This window comes from Phasianus colchicus, chromosome 3 (genome assembly GCF_987193195.1).
Source record: "Phasianus colchicus chromosome 3, bPhaCol1.hap1.1, whole genome shotgun sequence".
Classification (NCBI taxonomy): domain Eukaryota; kingdom Metazoa; phylum Chordata; class Aves; order Galliformes; family Phasianidae; genus Phasianus; species Phasianus colchicus.
Genome location: NC_143438.1, coordinates 81,288,239 through 81,315,065, shown reverse-complemented (window position 1 = coordinate 81,315,065; position 26,827 = coordinate 81,288,239). Strand labels below are relative to the sequence as shown.

General features: G+C 46.2%; 1 protein-coding gene and 1 long non-coding RNA gene across 8 annotated transcripts in view; both read left to right on the top strand.

The window, feature by feature from the left end:
- EXT1 (exostosin glycosyltransferase 1) overlaps positions 1-26,827 on the top strand; it is a 161,647-nt gene that overhangs the window by 1,670 nt on the left and 133,150 nt on the right. The gene's annotated exons all lie outside the window — the stretch shown is intronic.
- Positions 1-26,827, top strand: part of LOC149918702 (uncharacterized) — a 47,943-nt gene that overhangs the window by 461 nt on the left and 20,655 nt on the right. For 6 of the 7 annotated variants that reach the window (XR_016465292.1, XR_016465291.1, XR_016465290.1 and 3 more), the window contains exon 1: positions 7-26,384. This is a non-coding gene — a long non-coding RNA (uncharacterized LOC149918702). Of the gene's footprint in view, positions 1-6; positions 26,385-26,827 lie in introns of those variants that run through there. The other variant, XR_016465289.1, reaches the window with a different exon arrangement.

The following is a 26,827-nucleotide window of genomic DNA, read 5'->3' as shown; positions in this document are numbered from 1 at the left end:
GTGTAGAGCTGCCGGGAAAATCGCTCCTGGGGAACTACATCCAGCGCTGCGGTGCTGATTAAGCTGTGGGCAGTCGATCTGAATGCTGACCAGCACCACTGCCCGCAGAGTGGATGCGTTGTGAAGTTTTCCACAAGAACAGTTTCCACGTTGCAGGAGGCACACGCTGAATTGAGCGGAGCGGCGTTGTGCCGTGCAGCCAGCGGCGCGTGGTGGGGCTGCGGGAAGGGCTTTGCAAAGCTCTGTGAGCATGGGTGGAAACGCTCCTGGGGAGGAGTGCTGGAGGAGCTCCCATGGCACCAACGCTGAGCAGAACTTCCCGTCGGCCGCCCGCTTCCCACCAAAAGTGGCCACAGGAGCTGGGAGGGATGGGTTTGGGAGCCCCAAAATATGGGGCCACCCTGGTAAATCTGCCCCGGAGTGGGGAGGCAGCAGCAAAATACTGGGCGTTTAGTGCCACTTGCTGTTAGAAAGCTTTCAGTGGTTGGGGATGCAATGATGCACACGTAGAAAAGACCCAGTGGTGATACAGAATGAAAAGCAGAAGCGGCGCGGAGATGCTCAGCTGAATTCGCACTGTTGGTGACAGGGGTCCTGTGGGTCTCCTGCGGGTGGCACTGGGAGAGCAGAGCTGTGGCCGTGGCCTTCTGGCTGTGCTGTTGTTTGGCAGAGGAGGAGCAATCTGAGCCAACTGTGAGATACGAAAGGTCTGCATTATTTACTGTGCTCCACGTTGTCTGGTTGTCACAAAAACAAACACTGGCCGTTGTTTGACATGAGTAAGAACTTTTTTTCCCCCCCAGCCATGGTGTTTTGTCCTAATACAAGATACAGCTCTCCTCCTAAGCTTTGCCCTTTGCTGCCTATTTCTCAGGGCTGAGTGCACCCACAGCCCCCAGAGGTGTGCCGTGCTGCCTGCTGGCACACAGCCGTGCCGTGCTGGTGGTGGTTTCAGCATTCCCTCGCAGCGCTGCCGGGTAAGACAGGAAGTGAAAAAAGATGATTACCAGAAAATGAGATGACACGAAGAGCTGAGGCACACTGAGCTCCTGGTGCTCAGACACCGTGCTGAGTGGTTACTGAAGCCCTTTGGCCTCATGTCTGGTAAGAGCGTCCATCTGTAGTGCTGCTGCCCTGTGCTGCTCAGCGCCGGCCGGCAGCCACGTGTGCCATCTGCTGATGCTCGGTTCTGCTTCACCATTAGGGCACTGACCCCACCTGGAGTTCTGTTGGCTCCGTAAACCCAGCAAGGTCACATCCTGAGGGCATGTAACTGCTCTGCTGGGCATAAGGCTCAGATGTGAGTGCCGTGAGCCTACCCTGGCACCTGACCATCAGTGAGGCTGTGGTGCTTGGAAGTGTCTCTAAACTGGACCTTTTCTGGCCTGAGTAAACTCTGTGGGCCTTGAGAACCACACACACAATGCTTTTGTAGGGCTTTTTCAGCTCAGGTCTAACAATGTGTCTTTGAGGTTTTAATTGGGGAAAGGGTAAGCGCCTTCTCCACAGTGCACATAATTGCATATCCATGTAGGAATGGGAGAGCCACGCAGCACCCTGCTGCTCTTATGCTGCAGCACTTTGCAGGGCCAAGGAGAGCATTGATGCCCTCTCCATGGAGAGCTGGCCTTGATGTGCTGGCTCGGTGCGAGGGGCAGAGCTGACTGAGCTGGGTTGACCAGGTGGTCAGATTGTAAAACGCAGTGATCTCATGTCAGTGAGGTGGGGTGTGTTCTGTTACCCTCAGTGCAGCACACACTGTAAGTTACTCATCGTGGAGATCTGTCTACTGCACAGGAGACCGAGCAAGGCTTGTGTGTCTGCAGGTTGTGTTCCTTCCCCTCTGGGAATGTGACAGAGCCAAGAAAGGTGGCCTTCTTATCCGTGCGAAATGCAAAAGCATCTTCTTTTACTTGGGGGGGAAGGTGAGGACGGCATGTGTGTGTTAGACTCCCTGTCCCTGAATTGTACTGAAAGATCCGTTTATATGTTACAGTTAATTAATTTGCATCCCACTTACGCATCTCAGCAGATAAAGCAGACCAAAATGAATTGCATTATTATGATTAGACTACTAGCAAGCAGAACTTAAAGGAAAACAAAGAAAACCTCTGGTTTCTCCACAATGCCTTTGGCTCCGTCAAAGTCAGACTTTGCCACCAGTGCTGGAACCATCGGACTTCCCAAATTCCTGCTCAGAAGGACTTTAGCTTTGAACTTTCCCTTCCACAAAGGGTTAAGTGAGCAAGCAGTGCTGCTGAAGTTTGAAGACAGCCTCTTAAATATTTAATGACGGTTTAAATATATACGTACGTACAATGTATTTTAAACAAAGGCAGAATTCATGTACAGGCTTAACTGGTTCCAAATAATTATTTTTTGGAAGGTAATATAAATAGCTATGGATACTGAAAGAAATTGTAGAATGTGATCAAGGCAAATGCATAGATTCACACCAGAATGGGGATCTTTCTAGGAGAGTAAATAGTGCTGTCTGTGGCGTTGTTGGCTGTGCAGCCCTGCCTTCAGAAAATGGGCGCGTAGCACAGAGGTACACAAAAGTGTAAGGGCTCATTGTTCAGCGCCCTTATACTCGGGTTTGTGCAGGATAGCTGTAGTTAATGTCAGTAATGAAATGATGGGGGAAATAGAACAGATAATGAACAGAAAAGAGAGGAGGCAGGAAAAGAGAAAGTAAGCAAAATTTTTGGACAAGTAAACTTCCTTGTGGTGGTGGAGACCTTGTGTAGCTAAGCATTCTTCATAGACTTAGTTCTTTTCAAGCAGTCAGTGCTCAAGAAGTGTGAATAGCACGAGACCAAGCAAAAAACTGTGGGACAGTATGGCATGGGACTGGACTGGCAAGAGGAGGCCGAGAGCTTTTGGTAAGGAGTGGTCGCCTTGGACCCACTCAGGGCTGCCTGGGTGCTGGCAGAAAGCGTGCTTATATCTGGGACAGCCCTGCAGGATGCACGGGGACCTTCAGCATGCTTGTGTGGGGTGTTATGGGGAAAACACCCAGCCAGACGCATGTGTGCTGCTTTCTGTAATCCCTGGTGTGCTGCAGGCTTACCTGGTGTGCACTCTACTGGTGGAACGTGTGTCAATCACTGCTGCACCTCCTGCCATAAAAGCACCGTCCTGAGCAAAGGTTACAGGGATGTGCAGTGAGCACACAGTGGGAAGAAAAGCAATTTCAGTTTTGTTTCCTCCCCACTAGGGCTTATGTACACACGTGAAAATAAAGAAGTGCCGGGCACTAGGGCTGAGTGTGCTGCTCACAGGAGTGGCATGAAAACATGCAGGAAGGCTCAGGCGCGCCTGCTGAACGTGTGATGAGAATCTCAATGTTGTGCATGTATGTGCGTGTTTTGAACAAACGCAGAATTCCTTTTTCAACACCTTGAGCTTCAGTGCATTGTTATTAGAATATGAAGGTACGTTACTGATATGGTGTTACAGATCAGTTTTTATGCAGCTGTTCAGGACAGGGCTGAGAAGTATCTGTGCTGTCTGTCTGGAGCGGATCTGACCCTGAGAGCAGTGAGCTGAGCTGGGACAGAACGGGCCCACGGATCCCAAATATCACCCGTCTGTTTCTGGGGCTCGGGTGAAACTCAAGAACTGCTAAGAGACCTTGGGCGTTTTCCCAGAGTGTCTTGGCTCCTGCAGAGACCTATCCCCATCAGACTGCTTTTTTATTTTCATATCAATTTTCAAGAAACTGGAAATTTGCCTGTTCTACAATATGTTTATTCCAAAGAGCAGTAAGCAGGTAAATAACAAAGTTCCCCTACCTCAGCACACCTTGGTGAAGCACAACATTTGTTGCAACATGTTCCTCACCGTGCTCAGTGCATATCAGGGTGTACTAATGTGTCTGTTAGAGCAGATGGGAGAAGCTGTGAGTTTTTGAGGAAGGTGCAGTGCATGTGCCCCCAAAGACACCAAGATAAGGATGGTAATTGTCACTGATGCATGCCATAAGGGGACATTGTGCTGGCACCCCATGGGTGTGTGCTGTCCATCCATCCCACATGCTCCAGTGTCTGTCCGTCCCACTTGCACAGGGTCATGCACTCTGCCTGTGGGTGCATCCAGCCTCCCTCCTAACTGAGTGATTAAGCTTTCTTGTGGGGTGAATTATTATTATAATTGCTCACTCCAGGCTTTTCTACATCACTTCTGTCAGGCGTCTAACCCGAGGCTGTGTGGTGACAAACTGTTACAGCAGGTGGCTGCTCTGGTCCTTTTTCCGTAGGCAGAAATGTAGGTGTTGCAGGATAATTTACTGATAAACAATTATCACTGTGTGGCAGTAGAACAGAATTCAAACAAAAAATGGTCCAAGCCATCGTTTCCACGTTATGCAGAATTAAACCTGAAATGGGTCGTTGGCACTTTGTTGAACCCGACACAACACTGAGCTGAAAGTCACGCTTCCAGCCTGGACTGAGACCAGCTGTGCCCTAGCAAGATGCCTGTAGCAAGGTTGCATATTAGGAAAAATTTGTTCTCAGGAAGAGGGATGAGGACTGAAACTGAGAAAGGTTGTGGAGTCACTGTCCTTGGAGCTGTTAAGAAAAGAGTAGATGTTGCATTGAGTGGTGTGATTTAGTGGCATGGAGGTGATGATATTAGTGGTCTTTCCAGCCGTAATGACTCTGATTTTAAGGATGTGCTGCTCATGCCCTGCATCTGCCCCAAGAGAAGGATAAATGCACATAACTACATACAGTATTGGGAAAGTTATTGCATCCAACCTAGTGTTGGAAGAAACTTGGGTTTCAGTTTGACTCTGCTGGAAATAATCCAGCAGTTTGGCCCATCTACAGCCTTGGAACAGTCCACTGGAGAGGAAAACGGCAGCCGACTGTGAGAAGGAAGTAAATGAGACTGGTGGGCACAAAACACTTATTTACTCAACAGATGTGAGTCAAGAGAATGTGCTGTAATCTGATGATTTCTGGAGTATTATCTGTGATTGCTTTCCCTTTCTCACTGTGAGCTTTCTTTCAGCAAATCCACAGAGTTCTGTGGTCTTTGGTAAACACACTGCTGTAATACCCAGAGGAAGGCAGTCGGTGGGCACACGGATAACTGGAAGTGAAGCGATGGCCGCATCCTGCCCTGGTGGCTTTATTCCTCAAGGACTTGGCTGTAGCTGAGGGATGATGCAAGATGCGTATTCCTGTTCCGTGTTGTAGAGAGATGAGTTCAGCACACAGGAATGTGTAACTTTAGGTTATATTTAAGGCTCTGCAGCTTTCCAGGATGCTTAGTTTTTTGGGGCATATGGGTGTCCTGGCCAGCCTACACTCACTGTTATGCTGGGAGGCTGCAAGTCCAAGGCAGAGCATGCTGGGGGTGGTACTTTCTTCTGTGCGTGGAGCAGGTGCTGTTTGCAACAGCTTGAACTCCTGCACTGGGGGAGGCTGAGGAGGATGCTCCAAGCAATGCTTGTCCTGGAATTGCAGCAGGAGGTGGCTTGCCCACAGCTGGATGGGAGATGGGCACGCTGGGGCTGTGCAGAGGAGCCTAGCTGGAGAAGTGAATTCAAGATGAGAACAAAAGAGAGATTTGTTTCACATGAGGAAAGAGAAGTAATGCTTTAAGAAATCCAGGCACTTGCTCAGCAGAATTCTGTGCCTAGCTGCTCTGCTGAGAAAGAACCTAAACGAGCATATGCAGTTAGATGACTTTCAAATGTGATGTGACTTTCTAAAATAGTACTGTGAATGGGAATAAGGAAACATAACTTTGAGCCAGTTGTGGAGGTTGGGACTCCTCAGTCACGAGAGGAAGGAGGTGCCATTTTCTCTAGACATCACACAAAAACTAATTTGTTGGTTTTTTTTCAGGTTTTGTAGATCACGGTGTATGGTCAGTTTCAATATACGAACTCTTTGGTTTCCATTGCTTCTTTTGGACAGCTCTAAGTGTCATTGCTCACCCAGGTGCTGAGGCACTGCCAGTCCTGGTGCTGTACAGAGAGCTGCACAGTGCTGCGAAGGAGTCTGCAGAGCTGCCTGTGCTGAAGTGGGCTTCTTTCCCTCTGGTTTCTATTCCAGAGATAGATGAAAACAAAATAATTCCTATGTTCCTAAGTGAATTTCCCGTTTGTTCACTTTTTTTTTCTCTAATATACTCTTTGTGTTTGTGAATGAAGCAGAATTAGGGCTAATTTAGCTGATTGGCTGCAAAACAAAAGTATTCAGTGCTAAGAATGGGAAATGAGAAGGCCTTTCTGAAATGTTACTTTTTTGCATAATTGTAATAGATTATAATTATACAGTTAGGCGTTCGACAGCGTGCTGGCTGTAAATACGGTCAGGAGAAGTGTCTGGCTGCTCCCGTGTGATCCCAGCACGGTCCCACTGCTGCAGCAGCAGCACCTCGGCAGGACGCTGGGCTGCAGGCAGCGCAGCTCTGTTCCCCTCCCACCAAATGATTAGCGCTGCTCGATGCGGCTGTGTCAGCCCATTGACACACATCAATGAGATCAATCACTGCTCGGCTCCTCAGCAGGAGGAACGCAATGCTGAGGGCTGCACACAGCCAGTGAGTCCTAAATGGAAAATGTGTGCCGGAATGTTTTAAACTAGGTGTGGGGGACCTTGTCCTGATGCTGCAGAAAAGCGTGGATGTCCATCCATCCTGGTTGTCCAGCCTTTTGTCTTGCTTGGGCTACACTGAGTAAAGGGTTATTGTCTAGAGCTGCATCTGCAAAGGTTGCTCTGAAAATAATGCCTTTTAATTATTTCCATGGAAACTGCAATAGATACAAAGAGCACAGTGACACTATTTAATGGAGCAAATTCTCAGCTACAGAACACTTCTTCAACACAGTCACCTCTATTAGCTACGCGTTTTCATAGAGCCTGCGGAGGTGACTTGCTGTTGCCACTGCTGAAACGCAGCGCCTCGCTGTGCTCACATCCACTGTCTGGTCTCCACGAACAATCAGCAAACATCGATGAATGTCAACAGGTGCAATTTTTTCTGCATGGAGGAATTTGATGACACACCTTTGCTTCATATGCACTCCCATGTCAGACTCTTCTGTCAGACTGCCCCTCTGCTGCCATCTGTTGCATGACAGCAGCAAATAAAGGGATATTGGTGGGAAGGTTCAGCCTCTGCTGCTGTACCAAAACCATCCACCTCTGATATCACAGGCCAACATAATGGAATAGAAGGCATTACTTTCAGAGCAGCCCTCATAAAATATGTAATAAAGTTAATGTATATAAGTAACAGAACTTATCATTATTAGGATTCCATTAAGATGCACATTAAGAAGAAGGCAGTAAAACTAGTGGGATATCAGTCCCTGTTTTCGTGAAATTACAGTGTCAGGCTGGTGCAATGGCAGTGGTTGCAATTTACAGTGAGTTCTCAGGGTGCCCACCAGAGATTCTTGATGAAGTGTTACTCTTTTGTGATTCATCCTTGAAAACAGTTGATCACAAATGGACGTACAGCTAAAAGTGATACCATGATGGCTGTGGCCGGTCCAGGCTCCTCTATGGGACAGAGGCAGAGCTGCTGCCATGATGGCACGGGGCATGACACAACCACAGTGCCATCAGTAGGTCACAAGTTGGACATGTCTGGTGTACATGATTCCCTAAAACATCACAGCTGTAGGACCTGGAGACTCCCGGCCTGGTGAGAGCATTGCAGGATGAGCGTGGCTGCATTGCGTTGGGTATAGCAATGTGGATGGGAGTGTGACTGCAAGCCTGCAGAACAAGAAGCTGTGGAAATCCCCTGCTGCTGCAGAATGCCTCTCCTTGTGGGTTCCTGCATTTTGTGCTGGAAGTGTGCACAGGAAGCAGGTTAGCATGGTTCCTCTAGCTGTAGTGCTGGGGCAGATGTGACCCTGCTGGCCATGGGCTAAGCCAGCACCAAGCGCTTCCTTCATGCAGCTGCAGGGAGTTTAGTTACAAATCTTGCTTTTCTTTTATTCTCCTTATAAAGTCTTGACTTCTGAATAGATCTTTCCCTGCAAACAATGGCAGATGCCCATCACAGCACCGAACTGCTGGTGCAGTTGGGTAGTTCTGTGGGTGACTGCCCAAGGCCCATGGAACCTCCCCCTGCTCAGTCTGCAGGAATGAAATCAGGGGCAACCTCTGAAAGTCAGAACCTTTGTCTTGAGGGGAGGACGAGTCTTTGTTTTAATGTCTGGTTCTATATCTGAGAAGGTTGGAATGGGTGTGCCTGCTTCGGGACTCAATCAGCTGCAGCAGGAAGATAAACACATAAATGTTTCATCTCCTAGATTTGTCACCAACCATTGTGCTGGGTGCTAGCAGGTTTTTTTAATTAAATATAATTTACCTAATCCCAGTGAGAAACATAATTATAGGATTTATTTTGTATCCTGCGATTTCAGAATTACTTTATAAAGAAGAATAACATTTCCCCCTGAAGGGCTGTTTGTAAACGAACAAACAAAATGGAAAAACAAACTATGCTTCTCTAAAAGTAATAAATCACAGGCAGGAAGCAACAACAACAACAGAAAAAGGCATCTAATATGTTGGAGCTGAAGTAATGCTGAAAATTAATAATTGCTAAGTTGGTGCCGAAAGAGAGAGAATGCATTACGGGTTTGAGGAAACACCTGTAGCTTACTGGGTGTCAGCACATTTTTACATAAGCAGTAGAGAACCCCGATCAGAAAATGTAGAAGTGGGCGATCTGCAGCCTGAAAATCCAGTGCCACAAAGGATGTGGGAACCATGCGTTTGGGTGAAACCTAAGGAGGTGCTTTGCAAGAGCAGGGTATGAAACTGCGTGCTAAACTTCTTTAGTTTCTGATCAGAGGGGTTTAAGAAATTCAGTAAGTCACGACTGTAGTCTCAGGGTGAGATTTACTGTGCTGTAAAACCTTCTCACAAGTAGGTACGTGTGGCTGTTTAAGATAGTTGAAAACAAATAGCAGCCCTTCACCCTCCTGTTCTCTCTCACGCTTTTTGTTCCCCCAAAAACTGAAAGGTAAGGCTGCTGCTTGAATGGTAATGGAATAATATATCAAGTGAGTGATCGCATCAGGCATGGACACTTACCAAATCACAGTGAGATAACTGTGAATAACTCTCTAGTTTCAACAATTTGCATGGCCATTAACAATTGATGGGTTTCCCTTAGAACCGCATTATCTATGGCAGCAGGATCTATTCCCGTGCACCGCTCCTGCATGTTAAGTGCCGGAGAATTTCTCGCAAGTAAGAGTAATAAAAATCTGATAGCAGCAAGGTGACTGGAACAGGTAGGCATTTTAAGGGGACATTTCTGAAGGTGGGAAGTATTTCAGGGAAGTATTTTAGGCAATTGTTCATTTTCATTTCTCTCTTCTCATTCCCTGCTTGCGTTTTTAAATACAGTTCTACAGATCTTAACGCGGGCTGGCGTTCTCTTTCCCTTTACTACTTGGCATGTTCTCAGACTGCACGTCTGGCTTTGGCACGTGGATCCATTTAAGAAGGGTTTAAAAACCATTTTGGTTTAGGTTTGACTTGGCCACGTGTCTCAGGGCGATGTCGTGTATATTTGACAGAAGATGAAATCTGAGCTAAATTTCGTAGTCCTAGGCTGTTATCTGGCTCTTTTATGGGAGTGATGCTCAGGAGGTGTTAGAGATGAGTTTTCCTGATGAGAATCATGCCACCATTGCCATCCGTTGCACCACAGTTCCCATACTTAGCGCTTTCATCTCTGGCTCGCAGTGTCAGCTCTTGCCAGATTCCTCTGTCAAATTGACTTTTTCAGTCCCAAATAATCATTTTTTTTTGCTTCATTTTAGCACACACTTCCCACTCCCCCCTTTCCTTTCATGGCACCGCTGTTGTGGCAAGATGAAAGTGACTGAATGAAGTGATGGAGGGAAGAGGTGAGCCAGTGGAACGCTTGAGCCTCTGGAGGAGGTTGGGGATGCAGCAACACCCACAGGCTCAGTAGCTCAGCATGCTTCCCTTGCATTGCTGGCGAATCAGCTGCCACAGGCACTGCAAGCTGAAATAGCAAATGTGGTGATTAGAATGCGTGTCCTTTGGCTTTGTGTGTAGAAACATCCCTGAATTTCCAACGAAAACAGCTTTTCTCCTTTTGTTCGGGTGGCTGCTTCTAGCAGCCTATAATAAACCTTTCTAGCAAAAAGGATTTTTAATGTTGTTTCATTTTAATGAAAAACCGTTCTGCCACAGGTCACAGTAAAATAATTAGCAGTGAAATCCATGTTGTGTCTGAAATGAGAGCTACGGGCTTGGGGGTGGTGATGTGGCCCCAGGTTGCCTTGGTAGTGCAGTTGCTGCTTACAACAGTGCTTCTTGTTGACTTCACCTTTATCCTCCGGATAGCCGTGTTTCACAATAATCAATGCACTGATTGCTGTAATTGTATTGAGTAGTACTGGGGTCTTACAATTAACTGACTGGACTAATAAAGTGTAGAATGCAATGAATATTTGTAAACAAATACAATGAGGAGACAGTTAAGGTTGAGGATAGGCACTGGTAGAGGGTGGGACAGGAGACCCTCTCAACAATTACAGTGTGAGGAAACCTGGAATTGAACAGCTAAACATGGAAACCATTCCACTGTTACGTGTTTGGCATTTGCTACTGCACTGTCTATAAAATCTCTCTTTCCCAAAGTCTTTCTAGAAGAAGATTCCCACTGGAGAACGATCCTGCCAACACAATTCCAGTTTCTTTTGCAGAATGTTAGCATTAAAGCAGTATCAGGCGTGATGCTGAAAACTGGATTGACAGTGCACAGCTAGTATTGGCCTTGAGAAAGAAGCATCTATTGTCCCTCTATGATTGGATCTTGATGCAATTAAAATGAAAAAGGAAACCACCAGTGCAAATAGGAAATGAATTTCCTGGTGATTCTTCTGTGGGGGTGGACTGCTGACATCTGGCTGTTGCTGAGGAGTTGGGCATGTTCTATTTTCCTTGAGGAGTTGTGTCCAATTCTTGCTTTTGTGCTTGTGCGTGCTTTGTGTGCCTCCCTCCAGTTGTCTTCTCTGTGTTTCCAGTGCATGTCCCTGGTCTCTGTTGTGGAGTTGGGTCCTGCGTGCTTCTGGAGGACTGCTGTGTCAGCTTAGCAAGTGAAAGAATCCTGCTCGTATTGAGATGTCAGTGCTGCTACTTTGGTTGATTATTTTAAAGTTGCCAGAAATACTTTTGCGTTTCTTTGCCTTCACCCTCATCTTCCATCATTTGAACCATAGCTTCCTCCTTAAGCTGCGTGGCTGGCTTATTTATAACTCACAGGTTTTCCTTGTTGAGTCTGTGCATCATTTCAGTAGCAGTAGCATTTAAGTTCCTCACCTCCTTTTTTAAGCTTTTGGTTATCTGCAGAGTTGGGTATTAATTTTCAAGAAAAAAATGACAACTCAGGAGCCTTGCTCCCAGAGCACCAGCTGGAGGCCCCAGGCACTTGCCATGGGAGCTTAGGGACAAGAGGTTCTTTCAGTGGCTACAGTTTTTACATTTGCTTCCTACCTGCTGGTTCCAAACAGCATTAATTTTTATGCATTTATTGTGTTTAATTAAAAGCAGTGCTGCTTACGGCAGTGCTTGAAGAGATTCATTCCCCAGCCCCCTTCCCAATATGAAACAAATAGGCATCTGGTATTTGTTTTGTATAACACAATTCTCATAAAATGAAGAGTAATAAAACATAATTATCTGTAAAGGCCTGTTTTATAAGCCTGAGAATGAGTTCGTTTCTGCTTCGTTTTGTTCTGTTTGTAAGATAAAGGGTCTCTTTGTATGGCTCCAGCCCCTCTCCAAATTGGTAGAGCATCAATTACACAGGGTTATAAGCTCCTCTGGGAAGGGTGTGAGTCAGCATGAGCGCACACACAGAGGCACTGGGGCATCTTCAGGGATGGGGAGGATGTGTTTTATGCTTCTTTTAAAAAATTTCCCTCCCAAACAATGGGTTTTTACTTGAAAGCTTTGGAAAAGTCTAAGTGGGGAATCTGTAGACCATTTCAAAGAAGGTCAGTGTTTCTATATGCCCTTTTGCTTCGCTTTGCCTGGCTGTAATCCCCCCTTTGCCACTACCAAACATGAGCTGGCTCTGGGGAGCCAGGTTTCCTGAGCATCCTCTTTGCTGGCTCAGCCCTGTTTGCCCTGGGGAGGAGGAGACGCCTGGGAGCGATGGCATCCTCCTGCAGGTCTGGGAGCAGGGGGAGGAGCAGCAGGTAGGCAGCACTTCCTCATTCTCTGTTAGTGTGTTCCAGTGGTACTGCAGAGCCCACTGTGCGATAGTGACCCGTTCCCAGGCGTTCTTTCCCTGGGAAAAAGTGAATCTGGATCATTTAACCAATTAGATATTAAAGTGAGACATGCTAATGGCTTCTGACTGTTCTAAAGGTAAAGTGTGGGGGGAAAGAAAAACCTTTAGGAGAACTCCCAGTCTGAGCCTGTTGTTTGTTTATTTTTCTTGAAAATAGCAGTGAGCAGAATTTTGGGTGTTTGTGCTGAAAGCTAAAAGCTGCAGGGCTGCAAGGCGCCTTGGAGTCGCGCTCTGCAGTACATTCACTTAGGCCCTGTTCTCATTTGCACAATTAATTAGAGTGATAGGAGAGGAAACAGCTTCTCAGCTTTTATGTGAGTTGTAACCTTCTCAAAAGCCACCAGGACTTCGGTGCTGCTCTCTCTGTGAGCTAAGCCCTGTAATTCTGAACCGTAGTGCGCAGCTGCTTTTGTTCTTCCCACTCTTGGAAACAGCGGGGCTGGGAGCATGCCTCAAAGTGCTCAGTGATGTGAGAGGGATGTGGATGCTCCAGAGGCTCAGCGCTGCCTGCTGCTCCCAGAGAATGGCCCAGCAGAGCAGCATAAAGCTCTCATGGGCAGCAACAGCTCCGGCATTGACCAGCTCCTCTCTCGCTGCCCTGCTTTGGCATCACTCCCTCAAAATGCATTTTGCTTGAAATGTCTTGAACCTGCCAGGTGACCTGGGGATGCGGTGTAATAGGCAGCTTGCTGGCTCTGGTTGTCTCTTACATCACTGTTGTGGCTGCTTTGGGTCTTTGGGCAGCTGATTGCTGTTAGCAGCAGTGAAGTGTTAGGAGGTAAGCTGAAGGTGAGCTGCTTCGACTTCTGTGGCCAGAAGTTTTTCATCTGTTTAGGAAGAAGCCTCTGAAGAAGCAAAGAATGAGTGCCAGATTGGAGGCTGATGTGTAAACGTGTCATTTGGCAGCAAAGGCTTGTTTGCATGAGCTAAGTGTGTGCCAGAGACTGCAGAATGCATTTCTATTCACGACTCAAGTGGTCTGAGATGCTTGACCCCCTCCCCTACTGCATAATGCTCCACTTAGTTTTTGTGAAAGGTCTGGAATGCATATTTCTTTGTCATTTTCTTTTCAGGGGGCATTGCTTCTCTAACTAATAGGGTTGGGAGATACCTCCCTGGAAAGTGTACAGATATGTGTGCAGAACGCTCTGAGATCAGCCTTGCTTTGCAACAATGCAATTGTATTTTAAAGTTGGGGCATCCTCTGATGAAACCTCTTTGTGTCTCCAGAGTAAATGGGTATTACTGTCCCAGCATAATTGTGGGGGGGGGAAGTGTCCCCTAACCCAAGCTGTTAGCTTCTGTTGTGCTATAGGCGTGATGTAGGCTCTTTCGGTTTATTCTGTATATTCTTTCTCATTGCCTACAGGGTGGTAGCTTTGGGTACATTTTCTTTTAGATGTGATATAAGTGAAACTGTGCTATTTGCACATATTCACTTATCTTCAAAGTATCTAGGTAACTTTTATGTAGATTAAATTCTTATTAAATTCTTCTTTTGTTATGAATGTGGACCTGTGAAGAGCAGTGGGGTGGAGAATAAAAGTCTAGCTTGGACTAACGTTGGGCAGCTTAGGTCTCTTGTGATACTTGCTATGGGAAGTTCAGACCATTAAAGAGCTGTGCTCCCATCTATGTTAGCAGGAGAAACAAACCCAACAGTTTTATTTATTTACTTTCTAGTTGTTTATGATGTTTATTATTATTTCCAGCCCTGCTGCAGCTTCCTCTGGCGCCCAGCTGTGCCGGGTCAGCAGCAGGCTGGGAAGCCCAGAAGCAGCCATGCCACGAGTGCTGTGTTTTGGGAAGCTGCAGCGGAGCCAGCTCATCGGGCTGCCCAGGAAGGCTGCACAGAGCAGAAACAAAGCTCACATTTCTCATGCAGTTGTCTTCCCTGCCTTTATGTTGCGATTCTCCTTTTTGTCAGCAGCTGAGTTTGGATGTTGAGCAGTAGCAGACTGGTGATGGTAGCTGACTCTTATCAATTAGTGAAAAGGAAAGGATACTTAGGCAAATATTTGAAGTGTGGGGAGGAAAAAACCAATCTTTTCCAGTTAGCTGTGTGTGGATGCACTGTGGTGCAAGGGAAAGCATCCTATCATAAGGCAAGACAGCTGCGTTTATAGCCAAAGGTGTCTGGATTTTTTTTTGCTGTGCCTAGCAGTATGATTCCTCGTGAGACTGGTGGGGGTAGTGGGGAGGAATTGCATGCACTGAAATGGAAATCACACTGTAATTTGATACAGTGCATGGTGTTGCTAGTAATGTACATGTAAACAGAGACTCCAGCACTTGGCTCTTCAGTGGAAGACAGGTCTTCTATATTTATCTGTTTTTGCTATTTTTGCAACACGCCCTCTTACATTGTTGTTAAAGAAAATCCATATTGATTCCCAAGTGTTATTGTTTCCTAGTTCTGGGATCAATTGTACCAGACCTTTCTCTTCTACTCTGACCTCACTGCATTTAAATAGCTGGAAATACAAAAATATTTCTTGTCTGTGGGAGCGCAGGAGTGATTCCACCTCTGTTTTTGCTCATTGTCTCCTGTTCTATAGGATCACTTTCCTCAGCCTGGAGGAGGTTCTCCACTCCTGCTGAAGCCAATGGGAGCAGCTGCTGTTATGGATTCCCAATAGGGTCGGGCTGGAGCCCGCGGTGGCTTGTTAACAGGGACAGCTCGCGCCTGCCCTGTGCAGCTGGATTGATTCCCGTGAAGCTGGCAGGGTCAATTAGCACGATAAAGAAAACTAAAAGAAAGGAGTATGTACTTTCCAAAATGCAATCTTTTAAAATAGCATGTCTAATAAAAAAGTGGAAAGAGTTTTTGCTATCTTTTAGAGATGGCACACACATACACACACACACACATACAAGAAAGAAAGAAAGAAAGAAAAACCTATACAGTGCCATGCAGGGCTGTGGCTTTTGTTTTCTCCAGCTCTGTTTGGATTGAGTAATTTTGCTGTTTCTTTCTCTGCAAAATGGGGATACTGAATTTTTAGAAGTGCTTTGTGAGCCTCAGATAAGAGGTGCCATGTGAAGCTACCTCCTTTGCTTAGCGCAGGGTGCAGGTTAGGGTTTGGTGCTCTTTTCCATGTGCATAAATCTTCCTCCCTGTACGGGCAGGCAGAGCACTGGGGGCAGATCAGTGCAATGGGCTGGGGCACCAGGCTGTCCCTGCTGCCATGGGGCATTTCCAAGGGGAGATCTGATTGTGTCTTTCTGTGGCCACATCCATAGCCATTCACAACTAGCTTTTGTGGTTATTTAGGATGGAAGTCTAGATTTCTTCTGGACTTTACTTTTCTGGTTAGACTGGTTATATCAAGTGATGGAAGGTAAGTAACAGTAACAAAGAGGAGTGGTGAGAAAGAAGGGTGGTACTTGGTGATCCAGGGCCTGGATGAACAGGGCTCGGGGCAGCCTGACCTCGCAGGAGGTGTCCCTGCCTGTGGCAGTGGTTGGAAATGGACGAGTTTTAAGACCTCTTCCAACCCAGACTGCTCTATGGTTCTGCTCTAGGTTCTGAGTCCTGCTGTTGATAGGTCTGTCATATTGATAATGTTCATTTCTCTTCTACAAAAAGCTAAAAGCAAAACAAAACAGACCCAAACCCACCAGCTTGGACACCTCACCTCATGATTAATGACATATTTGCCCACGATGAGGATGCTGCTGGTAAGTACCCCTGTGCAGTAGTATTTCTTTGAGTGCTTTGGTCATGAAAGCTGAGATGAATACTGACTACTCTAGCCTTGACTATGTGCTTGATTACAGAACTGTAAGAGGCAAATGGTTAAAATTTCAGGTAGTTGGTGTGAATATAGTGCCATGGTAAACTGAGCCCTGGTAGTTCATTTGGGACAGTGCAGCGGATTGTTACTACATTATAGTGAAGGAAGCTGCCAAGCAAATACTACTATACAATTAAATGGGGCTGTTAACAGCATGACTGAGCCAATTCATTAATGACAATGGCGTATTCTTATATCTGCTTTCCCTTACAACTCCTGGGTGAGGATACTCAGAGGAAAAAAAGACAAATGGGAAGGAGGGGGAGGGAAGGAGGCTTTCAAGACCCGTGCAGCTGCAGTGACTTTCTTTAAGCCCTTGTTTCTGCAGTTACCTGAACAGTGGTCATCTCCTGAGTGGTTTGTGGGAATGGAAAGCCAAAGTGAAGAAGCTGTGGATGTTGTAATATTTCCTTCACTTTAGACATAGCTTTTGTGAGCCATTTCTTTTTATGCTTATCAACTTCTTTGTTAAGAGATAAAGTTTGTTGCTGGACCTTTTGATTTTTGAAGTTATGGGAAGATAACAAAGAAGACTATGAAATTTATTAGAAAATATGAGTGGTTAAAAAAACATACACGCTTTGCTTTAAACACTAAAATAAGCCCCTATTGCAACAAGAAACCTGAGAGGTTGGCAGTGCTCTTTGGGTGCTGAGTCTGCAGGTGGACACCAGGAGCTGATCCCAGAGATCACCAGGGTCCCGAGGAGGGCAGCACACTGGGACTAAATAAACTGTGGTGCTGCAGAACCGCCTGAACTTTGACTTGCTGGGTTTGCTTCCTTTGAAGGGCTTCAGGAGATTTAGGGCTACTCTGTGTCATATGTTGGCCCAGATCCTGGATTATGTTATAATGATGATTCTTCCCTGTGTAAGGCTCCTGGATTAAAAGATAAACAATGTGTGTGAAAGCCCGAGGATGGAGAGAGGGGAGAATTAAGAATTTGCAAAGCAGCACTCACAGTGCAACAGCTTTTTGTTCCCTCTCGGCTCTGTTTCTTCCCATGTGTGTTTGGTAGAAGCAGGGTTACACTGCTTGGGTTTGGGCAATGAGGAGGCACCTCCAGCCAACAACGAGATGAGCTGAGTTCTAGAGCTTCTGTTGGTGGATAGTGCAGTATGTGTATGGGGTGCAAAGATCAAATCTCATGTGAGCTCACTCACTGATTCACATTTCATTAAACAAATAAAAGTTTCACACCTGAAGTGTGAAAATGTGATAATGTGAATGCATCTGGTAGTTTGTGCTCCACCAAGTGCCCATCATACCTGAGCACGCTGAGGTGCAGGGCTGCGCACTGCTGTGTGAAACAAACCCAGTGGTGGTTGACAGTTCACCATAAATGATATCTTCAGTGGAAGGTTTAAAAGATGAGGCATTTCCTGCTTTGGATCTTTGTATAAGAGCAAATTAGGCGAGCAGCCTGACCTCTGAACTTCCTGAGCCAGGAACTTCAAAAGGGTTTTATCTCCTCTAGAATTAAGCAGCAATGCTTGAAAGTGGCTCACAACACCCATCTGTTAAATGCCTCAGCTGGAGGACACTGGGAAGTGCTGAGGTGATGCAGACGTGTTTGTGTAATGGAGCACAAATTGGATGCTATTAAAAATATATATTTTTTTCTCCTATAAGGGAACAATTTGTGTGTTTGTATGTTTAGATGATCAATTTGACAAGGAGTGATTTCTTCTCTTCCTAATGACAAGTACTATCTGTGTTCTTACTCCAGGTTGTTTTTTTTGTTGTTTTTGTTTTTGTTATAATAGAATCTTAGAATCATTAAGGTTGGAAAAGACCTCCACAATCAATTCTGTAGTCCAACTATCCACCTACCACCAATATTGCCCACTAAACCATGTCCCTCAGTGCCATGTCTACACATTTCTTAACACCTCCCTGGGCAGCTTGTTCTAGTAGCTCTCCACTCTTTCAGAGAAGAAATTATTCCTAAAATCCAACCTGAACCTCCCTTGGTGCAACCTGAGGCCATTCTTGTCCAATTGCTGTTACCTGGGAGCAGAGATGGATCCCCACCTCACCACAGCCTCCCTTCAGGTAGTTATAAGGTGCAGTAAGGTGTCTTCTTCAGACTGAACAATTCCAGCTTCCTCAGCCTCTCCACTTAAGACTTATGCTTCAGACCCTTCACAGCTTTGCTGCTCTTCTCTGGACGTGCTCCAGGGCCTCATTGTCTTTCTTGCAGTGAGGAGCCCAAAGCTGAATACAGCACTCAAGTTGTGGCCTCACCAGAGCTGAGTATGGGGGATAATCGCCTCCCTAGTCCTGCCGAATACCTTATCTCTGATACAAGTCAGGATGCCATTAGCACTGTTGGCCACCCAGGCATACTGCTGGCTCATGTTCAGCAGAGCATCGACCAGCACCCCCACATCCTTTTCCTCCACAAAGCTTTCCAGCCAACTTGCCCCAAACCTTTAACACAGCATGGGGTTGTTGTGACTGAAATGCAGGATGCAGCACTTGGTTTTGTTATCTTCATCCCATTGGCCTCAGCCCAGTGATCCAGCCTAGATCACTCTGTAGGGCCTTCATACCCCCAGGCAGATTGACAGTTTTCTCCCAGCTTGGTGTCGTCTGCAGATTTACTGAGGGTGCTCTCAATCCCCTCAGCAAGGTCATCAGTAAAGATACGGAACAGGACAGGCCCTAGTACTGATGCCTGGGGAACACCGTCTGTGTCTGGTCATCAGCTGGATTTAACTCCATTTACCACCACTCTCTGGGCCTGGCCCTCCAGCCAGTTCTCTAGCCAGCAAGAAGTGTACCTGTTCAAGCCGTGGGATGCCAGCTGCTCTGGGAGAGTACTGTGGGAGACAGTGTCAAAAGCTTTGCTGAGGACAAGACAGACTTCGTCAGCAGCCTTTCTCTCATCCACCAGGTGGGTCACTCAGTCTAGAGAAGGAGATGAGGTTGATGAGGCAGACCTTTCATGAACTCATGTTGACTGGGCCTTATCACCTGCTTGTCCCACACATGCCATGTGATTGCACTCAATCTGCTCCATAACCTTCCCCAGCACTGAGGTCATGCTGACAGGCCTGTAGTTCCCTGGATCCTCCTTGTGATCCTTCCTGCATTCTACACTGGCAAGCCTGCAGTTCTCTGATACCTCTCTGGTTGACCAGGACTACTGATAGATGATGGAAAGTGGCTTGGCAGTCGCCTCTGCCAACTCTCTCTGCACCTTATGTGTGAATCTCATCTGGCTCCATGGAGTTGTGACGGTCCAGGTGGAGTAGCAGGCCTCTAACTGTTTCCATCTGAATCACAGGGCGTTATTCTGACCCCCCTGTCCCTACTGCATGAGCTGATCTGATATGCAGTGCGTATTTTCATTGTTAAATTATGCCCTGAAAGTTTTGACCTCTAGCATTTAATAGGAGCACGTACATTATGTATGGACATATTCTGTATTGTTACAGCATGGACTCAGTCAAGGAGGAGCATCTGAGTTGCTCCACTTGTGGAGGTTGGGGAGGTTTCCCTGTTCCTTGGCAGCACCATGCTGTTTTGCACTTGCCTATTGCACTGAAGATGGCTTTTATCTGTGTGTGCAGAAAACCTGGATTTGCTCTTAGCCAGATGAAAATAATGGCTCACTTGAAAGAATATTGCCAAGTATTTATTGCTGCTCACCAGAGGATAATTTCTATAGGAATTTATCATATCTATTCAGCAGAAGACTAATAAATTCAGATTCGTTTAAACAAAGACTTGAGGAAGAAAATGCTAAATGCTTATGGTTATTTTCATTGCAGGCATAAGCTACTCCATTTCACTCAATGTACTTGTACCTGCTTATGTCACCAATTAATTTGGCTCTTAATATCTTATTTTGGGCACTTTGCTATCTTTCCTTTGAGCACTGCAAGTTATGTTTATCCTTGATGCAAGTCTATTGAGGATAATGGCATCTCTGATGCTTTCTGGCTTTGTATGGATTTAATTTATTGTTGTGGCAAAGTCTAGATAAATAAAAACACTTTTGAGAAAGTGTGATCTAATATGCTGAACTTCATCGGGAAATGTCTTGAATATGAATTCTGTGCTGTGCTTGGGGCTGTTCTCCTGGTCTGTCAATTTTCTCCTTATTTAATAACAGACATAAAGCTTAAGACATTAAAGGCACTGGTATTTGGAATCTACACTGAAGGTATTGTGTAGGGAAAGCCTGTGCAAGGACACTAGTTAATTAGTTTGAAATTTTTACTGTGAAATTACTCTAAAAACAAAGAAACTGGGAAGGAAATTGTTGGCCAAATGGGATCTCATGTGGAATGGGTGAGGGACTGTCACAGTTTTTGCCTGATCTGTGGAAAGTAGGTATTACGGCCTGCAGAACAGAGAGGGTTAATGATGTTCAGGATGGAAAAGCGATGGTGACCTTTTCTATGTAAAATAAGGTTGTGGAATGCCATGAATGTTAACCTGAAAAGGCCAGTTGTTGACTTTCTAGGAAACGTTTGCATGTGTTGGTAGTTTTTTTTTCCATTTTTTTATGTCCTGGGAGTGAATCACATGTTTTCTCCACTCTGTTTTTTAATTGAAAAATTAAAGAGGGCAAACCTCTTTGTAGAAATGTTTGGGAAGCTGAGCAAGCCATAGGACATAAATAACCCAGTGCAGATGAACCAGGTGACTGAAGTGACAGATCCCTGTGTCTTCAAATCTTTCATAAAAAAACTACTAATGTGACTAACATATTGGTTTCTTAATGCCATCTCCTCTATATGTGGGTGCTGAGCTTTCTGAGATCCCCAGCAGAACAAAGTGACAGGTGTCTTGATTTGATCTTTGCTTTGGCAAAGTGTGGTTTTGCCAGCCGGCTGCCCAGAGTGGTGTTAATGAGCATGTATAACCCTCCTTGGTGCCTTCAGCTGGTTTGGTCTCACTGCAGTAAATGCACAGCTTTTTAGTGCTGTTTCAAAAAGGGACAAACTATTTTTGTTTGATGGCTCCCAATTTGCTCTGAGCGTGCTGTGACCTCTGCCAGTCTCCATGCATTAACAAAGTTTTTTAAGGCTTTACGGACACTTTCCATTAGCCGTGCTGTAGCTGCTGCCATGAATATTTAATGCCAAGAGCAGTACTTTGTATTGTTGTTATTATTTTCTTTGATAGCTCTCCTTTGATAAAAGCAACCCCTTTCACCCTGAGCAGGCCTGAGCAGGCAGTGGCCAGTGTGCGCAGCTCACATCTTCTGCACCCCTTCCCATTTTGAGCTGTAGCTGTGAATATTTTACCCTAATGCTGTTATGGTCTCAATATATATATATATTTTTTTTCCCCCCCTCCTTTTTTTCTGCAGCTTGCAAGGCCTAGCTGCCTTCTCCTCCTCCTTCCTGCTTCTTCCTTCACAGCCCTGATGAGCTCTGCACAGTGCCATTTTCAGATAGGATTTGGGGTTGAACTCCTTTGAGTGCCGCAGCTGCTCACAGGGGCCCAAACCCCACCAGAATGGGGCACAGATCCCTTTTTCCCTGCTGCAGATGCAGATGTTGGATTTTTTCCTATTTTTAAGTTGCCATCTGCCTACAGGAAGAATATGTCCCCACAGCTGAAGTTGTTTTAGGAGATTTTTTAGGTGCAACCTCTGAAAATAATAAAGTGGGGACTTATCAATACATTATTCGTGCTGAACACACCTCTCAATTGTATGTTGTTTTGCTTGGGCTTGTTTTACTTGATTTGTAGACCCGGATACACCCCCCCATAAATCACAGGGCCTCATTGTTTAGCATCTGTGCTATCTTGCCTTTGCACAGTGTGTAACAGGGAGTGCTGGAAACACATCCAGAAGGCGAATCAATGAGGTTGGATGGCAAAGCTGCCACTGTTGGTTTTGGCTCTTGGTGTAGGTTTCCTTTAATACAAGTCTGGGGCTAAAGCCTGAGAGTTTTATGTGAACTACGGTCACCAATCGACATTTCTACACGTGTGCATCGTGGTCACCTATGTTTGAAAGCCCCACTTGGGCATTCTGCAGAAGTGGTTTTCCACTGTTGTCATGTTGCATTTGTGTGCTTAGGAGCATGTCACATTAGGGTTGCTGAGGATTGAGAGAAATTGGATTGCATGCTACCACTTCAGCTATCGTCTGCTGGGGTGAGAATACAGATCTGATGGTGATCTGCTTGGAGAAGTGCTGTACTGGTTAGAGGCACCTTTCTGCTAAGGTCTTTTTAAAAAATTATTAATCCAGTTACAACTTAGTCTCCAAAGGCCAGACCAGCCTGTGCTAGTTTGGTGGCAGGGTGGGCTTGAATGATTTAAGCAGATTTTGCTGATAGGAGGAGAAAGGCTTGGAGGCAAGAGGCTTTTCCCTTCAGTGTATTCCTGGTGACTGGAGCATCCGGAAGGCTTTATTCTCCAAATCCCATGGCAAGCCCTCATCCTTTGTGTCTCTTGCTCCATTTGATCCATAGAGTTTGAAAACCCTTGTTTTGCAAATTGGTTCCCGAAGCCTTCAATGGCAGCCCTGACATTATGGGAATCCTAACGCTGGGATCTGCCCCCTCTGCCAAACATCTCGCGCATGCTGCTGTGCTGGGATGTGAAAATTGAAATGCTCACTTCTAGGCTTGGGAGCTTGCAAAGGTGGTGAGACTGTGCTCTGCAAAGCCTACTTAGAATTTCACAATTTGCTCCACAGGTAAGTGATAGCTCTGTGGCAGCAAATACGTTTCTTCTGCTTCCTTCAGCTCCAAATCAACTCCTGTCTGCACAGACCCAGCAGGCCAGCAGCTGCTCATCCCCGTGGGTACAGCCATGAAGTGAGGGGCATTGCTGGTGTCCCTGTCACCCTGTGCCTCTGTGGGGAGGGAGAGAAGGATGTTTCTCCTTTGCAGCTTCAGGAGAGGAGAGCTGACTGTGTCCTGAGGGTGTGAAGTGCAGTGAAGTGCAGGCCTCTTCAAGCTGTACTGCAGGTGAATATTTAACTGTGGTTCAGGCTTTTCTTTCAAAAAATAAAAGCAAGAATGTTCCTTGGGCAGAAAATTGTTAAGGAGAGTAATGCATTACTAGAAAGCAGGTGGTGGTCCTATCATGGAGCTAAAGGTTGCTTGCTTTGCCATGCAAACAGCCTTTGTCTCCTCGTAGGGATCCCCCATCACCCATGGTGTGCTTCTATTTCAGATTGAACTGATTGGAGTCATTTTATTTCCCTTGGAATTAGAGACTGAGAGCCTGTGCTTATCGCTGTCTGTGTCGAGGCAGGGACAAGGTCTGACTGCAGCTCACCTGAGGAGGCTGGGCTGCCTCCTTGCATTATTGCACTTTTAACCTACCTCCTCTGAATTGGACTTGAATAACAAAAACACACTAACAAGCTCCTCTCTTTTTAATTACATTGATAGGACATGCACTGGAAACAGCGAGGCTTTCCCACTGTTCCCTGGCCCGTCCCTGGGGGAGAATGTCTCTGATTGCTTAAAGTTGGTTTTCCCTAAACGAGAGTTTCCTAACAATTGGGACACTTCCATCATTGTTCTAGCCTTTTATTCGAGATAATATTAAGAGACATCATAACATCACAGTGTCAGAGCAAACAAAGCGCTATGTAATTTTATCCCATATTAATGCAGAGTGTCGCAGATGGTGCTATCATTAGACAGCAATCTATAAAAATGGCCCATGAGACAAAGCCCTGGCACAATTATTTATTCTTCAATTATTTATTCAGCCCTTTAGGATGTGTAATACTGACAGACAGCACAGAATGTGCTGCCTACCAATTTGCAGATCTTGACTGACTGAGCCCTCCATCATCTATGGAATAAAACATTTGTGGGGGAGGGGGACATCTCATAGCCTTGGATTTTATTTTCTGCTTGTTTTCTTGCTAACCAATGAGTTTTGGGGTTATTTCTCCAAGCAACCTCTCCCACCCCCATTTTCATCTTTTTTTTTTTTTTTTTTTTGTGGTTAATTGTGAGGAAGATGTCGTGAGTTCAGCTCGAGGTTCCCAGTCTCTTCTGGGTTTGGGACCAAGGTTATCTCCCCCGGGCTCACATCAGCTCCTCGGCCAGGGCAGATTAATGGGCCTGTCTGGCCAGGGAGCTCTGCCCTCCCCGCTGATGGGTTCTGCAATGGATTCTGCATGGAGCTGGTGGGAAGCAGGCTGTGACCTTCTGATTGCCAGTCAGATTAATGCACGGAGATGCAGGCTCTTTGGGTTAAGGCTGTAAAGCCTGAGATGTTGTGTGCTCCTGACAGCTATTACTGTTGCAGCGGCATTTAGGGAGAGGAGTTTATCGCCTGCCAAATTTTTACTGTCACTTTACTGTCAAAATGATGTCACTGCCATCAAAAGGAACGTGTCTGCCTCCGACTGTACCTTGGCCTCCTTGTGATAAGACAAATATTGCTATGGTTGCCCAGTGAACCAGAACTGGGGCTGATCTTGTTTGATGCTAACGATGTTGTTACCGATTTAGTTTTAGGCTTCGAGTGGCTGTGAAACTGCTGAAGTGTAATAGTCTAAAATGGCTTAGTTTCATCTGGAAAAATCCTCCTAAGCAGCTCTATTATATTATACTGTTTTAACAGGAACTTTAGTTCTGCAGCATTTTAGAGTCTCCACAAAATGCAAATGTATCTGTCACCAGTACCTCCTTTCTTTTCCCTGAACAGCGTGGTTGGGTTCATCCCTTTGGTGTGTGAATGGCACAGCTCCTGCCCCTGCACACCTGAAACTGCTGTCCTAAAGTCATCCTTCTGCTTTGTTTAGCTTCATTTTGCTTTTTTTTTTTTTTTTTCTTAGATAAATCTGTAACATTCTCTTGCCTTCCCCATAGTGCTTCTCCCCACACCTGTAATAAAAATGAACAATGGCCCTTTCACCCTGAGACACAGTTTCAATTATTTATAGATGATGCTGTGTGTCTTTCAAGCTGTAAAATCCAACCCAGCCCTTTCATTTGATGGCAGGTCCTTCTGGCAAGTCCATTGAATGAAGCTATATTGTGGGCCAATGGAAGTCACCTCCCCTTTGTTAATTTGCTGGTAAATCTATAACAAGTGGCTTGTAACAGACAAGATAAAGTCTCTAATTAGATTAGCTTGTAATTTCTAAAGTGCCTGGTTTAGAGAGCTAAGTTAGCTCATTTTGTTCCCGGTGAGATAGGATCTCGTGGTAGTTCTCTGTAATTTAAGTCATTTCTCAACTCAGCAAACGGCCTGGGCCTGAGGAGCGCGCCGGGATCGCGTGGCTGTTGCGTGGCGGGGCGTTTAACGGTGGGCCGCGAGCCGTGCTGCACAGCCATGCCGCAGTGATGGCTCTGCCTTCCGCGCCCCTCAGCGCCTCACAGACCCCTTTGTGTGCCCACGCTGGGAGGAGCAGGTCTGGGGAGCGGTTTGTGCCCAGTTCTGGCTGCTGGGAGGATGAAGGGGAAAGTGCGCCGCTAGGAAAGGCGTGAGTGCGTGCGCTCAGTCCTCTTCTGGTGTTAAGAGGAATACATCCGAGCAACACCAGCAGCTTGACTTAAGCAAAGAAACTCACGCGGCAGGCTGAAAATCTCTGCTGACACGCAGGCTTAAACTGAGGCAGTTGTGCCAAAAGAGCCAAAAAGGCTTAATGGCAGGAGATAATGCTGCCGTGTCAGCACACATTTTCAGCCCTAGCTGTGAATTTCCTGGCTTTTGTGTGTTTGAGTTAAACCCTGATGTTAGGATCCCATCACCCCCCTCCAAATGAGTATCCTCACACAAAGGGAGGATCAGATCCCGGCGTTGCTGCTTGGCTGGGGAGGCAGTGGGTGTCGACGTGCCTGCGGGCAGGGACTGAAACACACTGCGCTGTGGGTCAGCCTGGGCGTCCCTGCCCAGCTCCTCCCAGAAAATGAGGTTTGCTTTGTGGGTCGATAGCTGGAGCTAATGAGTCCCTGGGACTCAGGCTGGTAATCTTTGTGCCCTTGCTGATAGCAAAATATACACACGTACTAAAAATCTCTCTTGAAACTTGTTTGGTTGCACTTTTCTTTAACAAATGCAGACTGCAACCAGCCACGCTGATATTCACCGCCACTGCCCCATGTAATTACTGTAGCATGTACCTGTTTCTGTGTGTATCTCACTGTTTATCCTTGCACCTGCAGGTTCCTAGGCAGGAGGGTGTGCTCCAGCAGACCCTGTTAGGTTCCAGGAGCTGGAAGCGCCACATAACGTTCCTAGAGCACAGTAATAATGCCAGCCAGTGTATCTGTGTGCTGAGAGAACACCTTCATTTTGACAGCACCGAAACATGAGGTATTGGGCAGAATAACAAAGATACCTAGCCACACTTCAGTGATAGTGGGATTTGGCTTTGAGACTCTGATTCTGTGCTGGAATCCGTTCGGTCTGATCCCCAGGTGTCCTGCTGACTCAATCTCCTGTAACAAGAAACATTCAAGAGGAAGGAAAGGGAAATCTTCCACTTGAACTCAAAGTTGTAACTGGTGTGTGAGTGAATCCATCTAATCCAGCAAAGCAGGGGCAGAAGGAAGGGTTTATCTTCTACCCCAGCCAAGCACTTCTCAGTGTTTGCAGTGAGAAAACAGACACAAGCACTGCATTCTTGGTATTCCTCCCCATGCCTGTGCCTGTGGCCTGGGACACACACACATTGTTTGCCAGCACCCTGGGGAGCATGGGGCTGCCCCATCCCAAACGTGGGGTGATGCTGGTTGAGGCTCCCCGCCACATATATG